Here is a 12168-nt window from a genome sequence, read left to right on the forward strand (position 1 = left end):
CTTTTGTACTTCCTTGACGTACTTATTATGGAATGATCTGTACGGATACAAGGTCAAACAAAGTTTTTCACTGTACCTCGGTACATGTGACAATTATAAACCAATGACCAAATTCTACAACCTCCATCCCAACCTTCACCTCCCTGCATCCTCACCAGCGGCTCCAGTCACCCAATGTATCTGTGCTCGCTGACCTACAATGGCTCCTGGTAAACAAAAACAAATTTAGAATTTGCATCCTCAAATTCTTCTAGGAGCTCATCCCTTTCCCCTGTCTGTAACCTGCTCCTACCCTACAATTCCCCGGTATCTTTGACCGGTCCCCCCACCCCATTCCAGTGCCTGGCACACCTGTGAATGAATTCCTACACAACTGTGACTCCAGCCGTCTTATTCCCACATTCTGAGGTCCCCTTCCTGAAGCCCCCCACCCACTATCCAGCTCACTCCTTGATACAATTGCTGAAAGCTATAAGTATCACAACTGCAGAGCAGGATTAGGATAAATAACCCCTGTTCAGCCAGCAGTGATTTCTGAACTTTTTTTTTACAAGTCTATAAACCTCTCTGACCACACTTTTGGTCACTGTGGTGTATGTGGGCTTTTCCAGGGCACTCCCTTGGAATCGAGCACGACTTGCTTCCCTTCAGGTTTCTCAGCTGGTTGATGAGGTCACTGGGGGAACCCACACTGCCACCCCCTGGGTAGGAGGTCCTTGGCAGAGTGAGCAAGTGGTTAGTTTGTGAGTGGGTGGACTCTTTCTATCAATTCCACTGGGCTACTGTGTGACCCTGACCCACGAGGTTCTCAGTGAATGCACCTTCTCCATTTGGAGCAGTCCTGGGCCAGGATTCTCCAGGAATAAGTGGAGATGTTGTTGCTTCTCCATGGAGGGGTTTTGGGAATATATTATGGAATAGATGTACATTTCGTGGGGGAAGTACAAGGTTATGCACTTCAGCAAGAGGAATCAGACTACCATAATGGTGAGAACTTCAAATGAGTGGCGTACAGAGGGTTCTAGGTGCTCCTGTGCATGAACGTTAGCAGGCAGGCAAGTAGTTAGAAAGGCAAATGGTATATTGGCCTTTGTTTCAAGGTGATGGGCTGTATCACAAATAACGATGAGTCAGAGTACAGGAAGGAGATAGAGAGTTTAGTGACATGGTGTCATGACAACAACCTTTCCCTCAATGTTAGCAGCAAAAGAGCTGGTCATTGACTTCAGAGAAGGGGGACGGTGCAAATGCTCCTGTCTACATCAACGGTGCTGAGGTCGAGGGGATTGACAGCTTCAAGTTCCTAGGGGTGATCACCACCAATAGCCTGTTCTGATCCAACCATGTAGGTGCCACAGCCAAGAAAGCTCATGGATGCATCACGGCTTGATACGGCAACTGCTCTGCCTGGGACCGCAAGAAACTGCACAGAGTTGTGGACACAGCCCAGCACATCACAGAAACCAGTCTCCCCTCCATGAACTCTGTCTATACTTCTCGCTGCATTGGTAAAGCAGCCAACATAATTAAAGACCCCACACACCCCAGACATTCTCTCTCTCCCCTCTCCCATCAGACAGAAAATACAAAAGCCTGAAAGCACATACCACAGGGCTCAAGGATAGTTTCTATCCCACTGTTATAAAATCTATTGAATGCTTCCTTAGTATGATAAGATGGACTCTTGACCTCACAATCTACTTTGTTATAACCTTGCACCTTATTGTCTACCTGCACTGCACCCTCTCTGTAGCAGTGACACTTTATTCTGCATTCTGTATTGTTTTACCCTGTACTACCTCAATGCACTGAGTAATGAATTGATCTGTATGAATGGCATGCAGGACAAGTTTTTCCACTGTACCTCGGTACATGTGATAATAATAATAAACCAATTCCAATGATTAGAGTTTAGAAATAGGGAAGCATTGTCATGATTGTACAAGGTGTTGGCAAGAACACACCTGGAGTATGGTGCATTATTTGAAAAGGTACATCGGCATTAGAGGCAATCCAAGAGTTTTCACCAGGCTAATCCCTGGGATGAGAGGGTTATCCTGTCATGAGCAAATCGATCTGTATTCTTTGGAATTCAGAACAGTAAGGGGTGATCTTATTGAAACATCCAAGAGCCTTAGAGAGGATGACAGGGTAGATATTGAGATGTTTCCACGAGTGGGAGAATCTCAAATGAGGGACATAGTTACAAGGGAGTGCTCAGTTAAAACTGTGGTGCATACAATTTTTTTTCTAGCAGAGAGGGTGGTTGATCTCTGGCGTTCTCTACCCTGGAAGGTTTTGGAGGCTAGATCATTAAAGGGGTAGACAATTTTTTTGTTTGAAAGATCAGGGAGTTGAAGGCTATGGGGGACTGATGCAGAAGAGCAGTCTGAGACAGAACAGCCATGATCTGGTGGGGCATGCAGCCTACTTCTGCTCCTATTTACTTGTGTTCTTGCCTGGAATATTTTCCTCCACCAACCTGTTAGTCCCTTCCTGTGACAGTGTTTGGTACTGCGTGCCTGCTTTGGGTGTCTGGCATTGAGAATCTGAAATGACATGGCCTGCCCAATGGAACTGACTGTCTGCAAATCTGGCCTCACTGCTGGGGACACTGGCCTGGGAGAGGTCACTGATGTTGGTTCATTTATTCTACCAGTGGATTTGGAGGATTTTGTACAGAAAGTATTGTTATTTCGCCAGAGCTTGTCTGCTGTAGGTGGTCCAAATCTCAGAAGCAGAGGAGGACAGGGATCTCAGCTATTTTGTGGAGACAAGAGACACTGAAGATGCTGGAATCTGGAGCAACACACGAGATGCTAGAGGAACTCAGCGGGTCAGGCAGCATCTGTGCAGGCAGTCCAGATGAAGGGTCTTGACCTAAAATATCAACTATTTTCCTCCATAGATGTTGCCTGACCTGCTGAGTTCCTCCAGCATCTTGCGTGTTCATCTGCTCTGTGCTGGGTCTGTGGTCTTGATCTTGAAGGCACTGGTGAACATAGTTATCAATGCTTGACTTTGCTGAGAGGTGGGTCCCAAGACATGGGAAATGTACACCACCCGTACTGACACTGCAGTCTAGTGTACACTGACAGTACATAGTGATGGGAAGTAATAAATCACCAAGAGACAGAACTGCAAAAACATGCAAACTTTGTTTATTCCAGCCTCCAACTACACTGCACATGTACATTATTAGTAAATGTCACATTTATATCCACTACAGTTACCTGTCCTCGTACTTCCTTGCAGAGCTCCTTGTCAAATGTTCTTCAATAACATTCAGTGAAGCACCTTAGGATACTTTAATCACACTAAGAGCGTTTGTAAATACACGTCCTTGGTGCCGTAATGGGCAAAGTCCTCAAAAAGGTGGAGGGATGTCTCAAGAGGATTTCAAAATAATGAAAAGGTTTTGATGGAGCAGACACACAGTGCGTTTCCATTTGTGGGAAAGAACCAAACTGAAGCCCATCAATGTAAGACAGTCCACAAGAAGTCACATAGGGAATTTGGAAGAAACTTCTCCTTCTGTAGGATATGTGAACTCACCCCATGAGTAGTTGAGGCAAATGATATGGATGCATTCGAGGGAATCCTGTTTCAGCACAGAAGGGGGAAGGGAACAGAGGGTTTTGTTGATGGAATTAGATAAGGGTAGGAGGAGCACAAACACTAGCATGGACAGGTTGAGCCAAATGGCCTGATCCTGGGACATTCATTATAGACACCTTCCCAATGAGGCATCAGGTAGAGTCCTGCTTGGGTGTAAAACGTAACCCACCAGGATCAATCTGAACCTGATCCAAGGCCGAGGGTTTATTTCTTTATAAAGCCAACTTGACTCTCAGCTCAAGGAGCTGAGCTCAGGTACCAAGCCCTAGGTTTATAAGACACAGGCTCAGCCACACTGGGATATTATGCCCACTTGTAGGAAGGATATAAAGGCTTTAGAGAAGGAGCAGATGAGATTTACTAAAATGATTCCTGGAATGAGGGGATTTAGAGAAACTGGGATTGGTCTCTTTGGAACAGAGGAGGTTGTGAGGGGATCAGATAAAAATCAGGGAAGAGAAAGTTTTTATTTATGGAAGGATCCAGAACCAAAGAACACAGGAGGATAGTGCTTGCAAAAAGAACCAACAATAGTGACCTGAGCACGCACGCACGCACATCTGGAATGCACTTTCAGGAGTCATGTTGAAAAATGCTGGATAAGTATCTGAAAGGAAAAAAAAATGCCAGGGTGTGGGAGAGGGACTAGTGGATTGCTCTTGCATAGGAGTCAGTAGAGATTCAACACACTGCACCACCTCCTTCCTTCTGCAATACTGTTCAATTTTAAATCTACGCCAAGGCCGACTATCTTAGCTAGAGTATACCAATGAGTCACAATATTCTTGGGCTAGGGTGGGAATAAAACCATGCACCATTCCCATTACATTTTGCACCCTCCCAAACTCTACTGCCTGCACCCTGCTCACTCATCAGCTACATTATTGCTTCATCAGGACCCAATTTCAGAACTTTCACTTTTATTTCAAATCCCATACAGCACTGTTCTATCACAATGACTCCCTCCAGGTCAAAAATCCTCTCAAGTTCTCTGCACTCCTTCAATTCCGGCCTCCTACTTGTTACCAAATTAAACAGCCCTGCCATTAGCAGCATGCCTTCAGTTACCAAGGCCCTAGGCTCGCTCTCAAAACCCTTCTCAGCAACTTTAAGAGATTCCTTAAAAAAGTCACCTGTCTTCAATCATACACTCTAATATTTCCTTATGGGGCTTGGTGTCAGATTTATTTGATAATGTTGCTGTGAAACTCCTTGCTACATTAAAGATGCTTTATCAGTACGAGCTGCTGCTCCCCAGTAAAGGATAGTGTGTGTGCATGGTGGAGTAGGCCCACGCTGGCTGGTGCTACCTCCTCAACAGACGAATCACCTTCTGATGCTCATCAGGTAACTGGTGAGCTGGTCAAGAGTCCGGAGGGTAACTCCTCCCTGCTGCACTGCACCCACACACGGCAGCTTGGTGTGGTGAGGTGGGGAAGGTAGAGCAGAAGGGCTGCATGTGAAGGTCGATATACTCTGATCCACAGCAGAGATTAAGGATTGGAGTATCTCGGGGATTCATTTCTTAATGACATAAACTGCACTCCATCGTCACTGAGATGGGCACCTGTACACAGCACACAAATTTTACATAAAAGAGCCAATACTTCAACACACCGTGCTGGACATGCAAGTGGTAGGAGCTGCAGCTCCTCCTGCCTGCATTTCCACAACACCTTCAGGATCTTGGAGAATTCCAAAGGACTTTGCCACTAATGCAGCGCATTTGGAGTGTAGTCACTGCGAGAACGTAGAAACACAGCACCCAAGTTGCACAGGGTACGCTCCCATAATAGATAACCCACTTTTAATGATTTTCATGGAGGTACAAATATTGGATAGATCGAAGGGTGAACTCACCTGATCTTTAAATAGTGACCTCTGGATCTTTTATATCCAGAGGGGGCCATTGTGGGCCAGTTTAATATTAAAACCCAAAACACAGTCCTTCTGACAATTCAGCACTCAGCAGTGGGTCCACATTTCATTTAAAAAAAAACACTTGGTTACTCTCCTGCTCTTACAGCTGTGAATGTTGGGCAAAACTGGTGTGGCACAGGAGACCAAAATTGGAGGAATGCAGGGGATTTCAGGCTTGTGGGGCTGGAGGAAGTTACAGAGTCAGGAAGAGGGTGATGCCACAGAGGCATCTGAACTCAAGTTCATATTGTTGGACCATGTGGTTGACTCCTATATTGTGGAGGGCCGGGGCTGTCACATGACAGCACTGTCCAGCACCTGATCGAAAGACACACCACTGTCGATCAAGGCCTGGCTCCACCCCATCCATTAGCACACACCTGATGATTGGCCCTCTCAGCACCTTTGTACCTGGCCTCGGGCCATTGGTCTCCGGTGATCGATTAGTTCCTGCTGGCACTGGGCCATTGGCCCTTTTGAACTACCTGGGCTGGACCACCCCAGCCCTCCAGCACTATAAAAAGAGTGCCCCATGTGCTAGTTCTGTCTCTTTGTTGCACGATTCCTCCGGGGCAACAACGCCAGAGAGACCACTGCTAAGCTGTGCACCTCGACAGGGTTAGAAGCATCCTAAGTTAGGATTCCCGGGGGCGTGGAGCTGTGCCTGCACTGAGTGAAGGGGTGGAGGGTAGCGTATTGCTCTTCCTTGATTGTTTGTACCCAGTTCGTTTTGTATGCGTGCGCGTATTTTACCCTTGTTGCGATTTTCCCATGCTCGCTATCACCAGTGCGTGCGTCCCCCCGTTACCTTTTCCCCGTGTTTACCTTTGTAATAAATCATTTAATTCTAAGGCTGTGTTCAGAGTCCTTGTCTTTCGAGACCTCAAACTTGTCCCACAACAACTCCTAACTGCTTTCTCAGGGGCATTAATGAAAGGACAATAGATGCCAGCATTACCAGCAATGTCCATACCCTGAGAGTGAATAAATAAAAGGTATAAATGCAGACTAGCAAAATACTCTTGAATATGTAGGTAACATGTATTACATATAAAAATGTGGGTAACAAAATACCATAGGTACCTATTAACCTTGGCACAAGTCAGGAATCTCAAGGAAAGGAGGTGGATGAAGAAAGATGCGACAAAGAGGTGTGAACAGGTGAGAGCAAACACTTCCCCAACACTCCTGCTGAAACAAACAATCACCTCGGCTGATATTCACCAACGAGCTGTGCCCACTCAACAAATACTTTGAATGGTGAGTGCGTTTTTTCATCTTTCAACACATTTATAAAAGGAAGTGATGCAACGTGCCACAAAAGCCCCTGTCATTGTTATCTCGACTGACAATTTCTTCTGCAGACTGCAATGAGGAAAAACAGGAAGGAATTTAATTTAACAAAAAGCCCGTGCTTCAGCACAAGTTGCATTCCACTATCTGTTGGTATTGTTACTTGTGCAGGGGATGTAAAGATTTTACAGAGCTCCCAGTCCTATAGAAAACAAAATAGGAAGCCTCACCTGAGACTTAAACATGCCGTTGCTTCTGTTTAATGAGTTCCCATCTCTGTCCACTTAATTCTGTCGCAATTTTTTTTAAATCAAGGAACCGCTCCATCAAGTAAAAGCAGGAGATGTTTTAAATGTCTGCCTCTGGGGACAACAGTTTAATGTTTCAGGCACAACTTCAAAAGGAACACATTTATGTGGCCCAACTAATGCAAATAAACTTGTTATTTTGATTGAATAGGACTCCTCCAATCTGACCTGCTGGCAGCCTAGTGATTATGGAACTAGACTGGGAACTGTCAAGATTTCAGTTCCTGATGAGAATTGAAATAAATGAATCTGGTGACTTGGGGGCTGGCACCAGATTAAAATCCCTTGTGCCCCTCGGGGAGGAGATCCTGCACCCTCCATCCCATCCCACGTGGCTGACTCCATGCCCTCACTGTAATTAGAGTTGGGAAATAAGTGAGGCCTTGCCAGTAATATAGAATCTGAAAGGGTGAAAAAAGGTCAGGACACTCCCACCGGTGGTTGGGCCCCAAGCTCAGTCTCCTGACCCAGCTCCATTTCATTTGTTTCTACCTGATAGGGTGCTTTACACTGGAGTGAAGCAGCTAGGGGCATTTCACCTGGGCTTTAACACACCCAAATGTGTTAAAAGAGATTTACAGTGGGCTTCTATAAATAAAGATAAACCAAGTTTACAACCATGCTCCCAAGTAATATGCATTAGAAGCTCCCTGATATCACTAAGTAAAAGACTAGTGTGCAAAGCAGCCTGCATGAGCTTCTGAATCACAAGCTCATTGTTAATTTTGCACTGTCAGTTTACAGCTGCAAACTGTGACAATATCTAAATATTAACAATTTTTATGCTTAACCTGCAAATTTCCACTTTCCTTATAAAGACTTTTGCACTTCTGGGAGCTTGTTGAGACACAGCCCAGAATTACAGGATAGAACACAGAACAGTACAGCACAGGAACAGGCCCTTCAGCCCACCATGTCTGTGCTGACCATGATGCCAATCTAACTAATCCCATCTGCCTGAACATGGTCTGTATCCCTCTATTCCCTGCCTGTTCATATGTCTGTCTAAATGCCTCTTAATGTTGATGTTATATCTGCTTCCACCACCCCTGGCAGACTGTTCCAGGCACCTACCATTAAAACAAAAACTTAACTTGCACATTTTTAAATTTTCTCCCTCTCACCTTAAACCTATGCTCTCTAGTATTTGAGATTTCCACTCTCAGAAGAAGACCTTACCCTATCTATGCCTCTTATAATTTTATAAACTTCTATCAGGTCACCCCCAACCTCCAATGCTCCAGAGAAAACAATCCAAGTTTGTGCAACCTCTCCTCATAGCTAATGTTCTCCAATCCAGGCAGCATCCTGGTGAACCTCTCCTGCACCCCCTCCAATGCCTCCACATCATTCCTGTAATGGGGCGACCAAAACTGGATATAATACTCCAAATGTGGCCAATAGCTTGAACAACTGCAAATAGGACTTGCCAACTTTTATACTCAGTGCCCCATATATCACAGATAACCCCATATAATGCTCTATGCCTCCTTTACCACCCTATCTACTGGTGTTGCCACTTCCAGGGAGCTATGGACTTGCACCCAAAGATCCTTCAGTACATCAATACTCCCAAGGGTCATCAGTTCGATATAGTTTCAATGCAAAATGGGTTTTGGGAATTTCCATAAAGTCCATTTAGGGGAATATGGTCACAGCACAAAACCGCCCTGGAATTCAGTTGTTTTGCTCAAGACAACTAACTATTGGGGAAAGGGGATAACTAGTGTAGTGCAATCCTGGGATTTAACCACTCCATCATGGGCATTTCTCTACCTCACTCTCCTTCCTTAAAGTTGCTCCTTGACCCAATCTCTGGCCGAGCTTTCGGTCATCTGAATAAACATCGGTGTAGCTCAACCTCATCTGCCTGCAGTCACGTGAAGAACCCTGGGAATCTTTACCACATTAAGGGTGCTACGTAAGTGCACATTCAAGTTCCCTCCTCCATCAAAAGGCGAGTAAAAGGCTTCCAGTTCCCTCTTCCTTCCTTTTCAAGTGGAAAAAGCAGCACTGGGACTCCACACACACAAAAAAAAAATCACATCCACCTGCAGAATACTTGGCTGATGTTTTGAGGAAAATCAGAATCAGGTTTATTATCACTGACATATGTCGTGAAATTTGTTGTTTTGCAAGACAAAGACATACAAATTACTATAAGTTACAAAAATAAATAAATAGTACAAGAGGAATAACGAGGTGGTGTTAATGGGTTCATGGACCATTCAGAAATCTGACAGCAGAGGGGAAGAAGCTGTTCCTGAAACGTCGAGTGTGGATAGATTCAATCTGGCACACTATAACAGCTCTGTGGGAGGACCTTCACCACACAGATCACAGCCATTCCAGAAAATCAGGTTGTAGTAGTCCAAAAAACAACCAAAACAAAAAGGTCTGTGGGGTGGTGGGGGGGGGGGGGGAAGGAATGTTTCCTTGCATTAGTCGAGCTATGTAAATGTGTCCCTTGGCAGTTACACCTGAAATAATAAAAATCTAAAAACTGCGAATGCTGGAAATCTGAAACAAAACCAGTAAACTCTGGAAACACTCAGCAGGTCAGGCAGCATCTGTGGGAAGAGAAACAGAGTCAATGTTTCAGATTGAAGACCCTTCGACAGAACAAAAAGAGGAAACAAAAGCTGCAGAGAAGGTGGGGGATGGGATGTCTCCGATAGAGTAAACCCAGGGTGACCATGGGGATAAGATGTAAACAAGGTTATCTGGTAAATGAGTGAATGAGAACAGTTAGAGAACAAGGACATAGAATTCTACTCTCAAGCACCTCAGAGCTGACCTTCCTTAACAAGTGACCTGTACGCAGCCCTTCTCTGACTGGGGCTCCAGGGAATCCCCAGACTCACGAAATACGGAAGTAGTGAAATGCAGAGCAGGAGGACAAGCCCAGCAGGTCAGGCTGGACATGTCCTCCATTCACCGCTACCACTGGGGCAGAGGTACAGGAGCCCGAAGACCCATACTCAACCATTCAGGAACAGCTTCTTCCCCTCTGCCGTCAGATTTCTGAATGGTCCATGAATCCTACTTTGTTATTCCTTATTTTTGCACTATTAGAACATAGAACAATTACAGCACAATTCAGGCTCTTCGGCCCACAAAGCTGTGCCAAACATGTCCCTACCCTAGATATTACTAGGCTTACCCATAGCCCTCTATTTTACTCAGCTCCACATACCGATCTAACAGTCTCTTGAAAGACCCTAATGTATCAGCCTCCACTACCATTTCCGGCAGCCCATTCCACACACTCACCACTCTCTGAGTAAAAAACTTACCCCTGACATCTCCTCTATATCTACTCCCCAGCACCTTAAACCTATGTCCTCTTGTGGCCACCAATTCAACCCTGGGGAAAAGCCTCCGTTCTGCAAAGCAGTCACCCAGAGTTTAGTGTCTCCAGTGTAGAGACCACAGTGTGAACACTGATTGCAGTGACACTGGATTGGAAGAAGTGCGAGTGGATGGCTGTTTCACCTGGAACAACTGTTTGGGTCCCTGGATGGTGGGAAGGGAAGGTGAGGGGTCAGGTGTTGCATCATCTGTGGTTGAAAAGGAAAGTGCCATGAGAAATGGGGTGGTTGGTGGGAAAAGAAGTGTGGACCAGGGAATGCTGAAAGGGGAGAAGGGAAAGTGTCTGGTGGAATCTCTTTGAAGATAGTGGAAATTGCAGAGAATGATCTTTCAATGCAGAGGCTGGTAGGGTGGAAGACGAGCCCCAGGGAAACTATCTTTGTTCTGTAGCAGAAGAGGGGATATGAGAGCAGAGGTGAGGGAAATGGATGAGATGTGGTCCAGGACTTTGTCAACAGTGGTAGAGGGGCAGCTGTAGTTCAGAAAGGAAAAAAAATTCACTGGCACCTGTATGAAAAGTCTCATCAACAGAGCAGATGCAACAGGACACAAGGACTCCATTCCTCCAGGAGGCAGGGTGGGACGAAGAGTAGTTGAGATAGCTGTGGGAGTCAATAGGCTTCTAATAGATGTTAGCAGCCATCTTATCTCCTAAGATAGAGGACAGAGAGATCCAGAAAAGGGAAGAGTCAGAGACTGACCATGTGAAAGTGAAGGTAAGGTGGAAATTGGCAGCAAAAGGTAATGAAACTGTTGAGTTCTGCACGAGTGTAGGAGGTAACACCAATGCAGTCACCAAATGTAATGAAAAACTGCTGACTGAACCCTGGTCAGATCATAACAAAGACTGTTCCACATATCCCATAAAAAGATAGGCACAACCTAGGCCTATGTAGATGCCCATAGCCACCCCTTTGATCTGGATGGAGTTGAAGGAGAAATGGTTCAATGCAAGAATGAAGTTTAGCCAGGTGAATGAGTATGTTGGTGGAGTTGAACTAATTGGGCCTCTGCTCAGGGAGGGCTCTCAGACCACCCTGAGGTGGGATGGAGGTGTAAAGGGATTGAACATCCATGGTAAAAAGGAGTCTGATGGGACCAGGAAATTGGAAACCGTCAAAATGATGGAGGATATTGGAGGTGTCACAGATATAAGTGGGAAGGGGTTAGACTAGAGGGGAAAGGATAGCGTCAAAGTAAGACAAAATAATTTAACTGGGGCAAGAAAAGGCTAAAACAATGGGTCTACCAGGGCAGTCCTGCTTGCAGATTTTTGATAGAAGTGGGCTTGCAGGGCTGGGACATTACAAGACTGGAAGCTGTGGAGGGAAGATCTCCCGAGGAAATGAGGTCTATGACCATCTGGTTGATGGTGACCTGATTCTTGATGGTGGGGTCATAATCCAAAGGGAGGTAGAGAAAGTGTCTGAGAGCTGACATCTGGCCTCTGCAAGACAGAAGTCAGTTCACCGACCATAGCAGCATCCAATGTTATCATCAGTGGGTTTGATGATAACATTGGGATTGGTTCTCAGTGAATGGAGAGCTGCACATTCAGAAGGGGAGAGGTTAGAGTGTGGGGGGGGGGGGGGGGGCGTGGAAAGTCAAGACGGTCAACGTCACATCTGCAGTTACCAATGAATAGATCAAGAGGAAG

The 12168-nt window shown here is 45.6% G+C and overlaps 1 protein-coding gene across 2 annotated transcripts in view; it reads right to left on the bottom strand.

Annotated features, from left to right (window-relative positions):
- Nucleotides 1-12168, bottom strand: part of crlf3 (cytokine receptor-like factor 3) — a 61065-nt gene that overhangs the window by 19606 nt on the left and 29291 nt on the right. The gene's annotated exons all lie outside the window — the stretch shown is intronic.

This window comes from Pristis pectinata, chromosome 18 (assembly GCF_009764475.1).
Source record: "Pristis pectinata isolate sPriPec2 chromosome 18, sPriPec2.1.pri, whole genome shotgun sequence".
Taxonomy (NCBI): Eukaryota; Metazoa; Chordata; class Chondrichthyes; order Rhinopristiformes; family Pristidae; genus Pristis; species Pristis pectinata.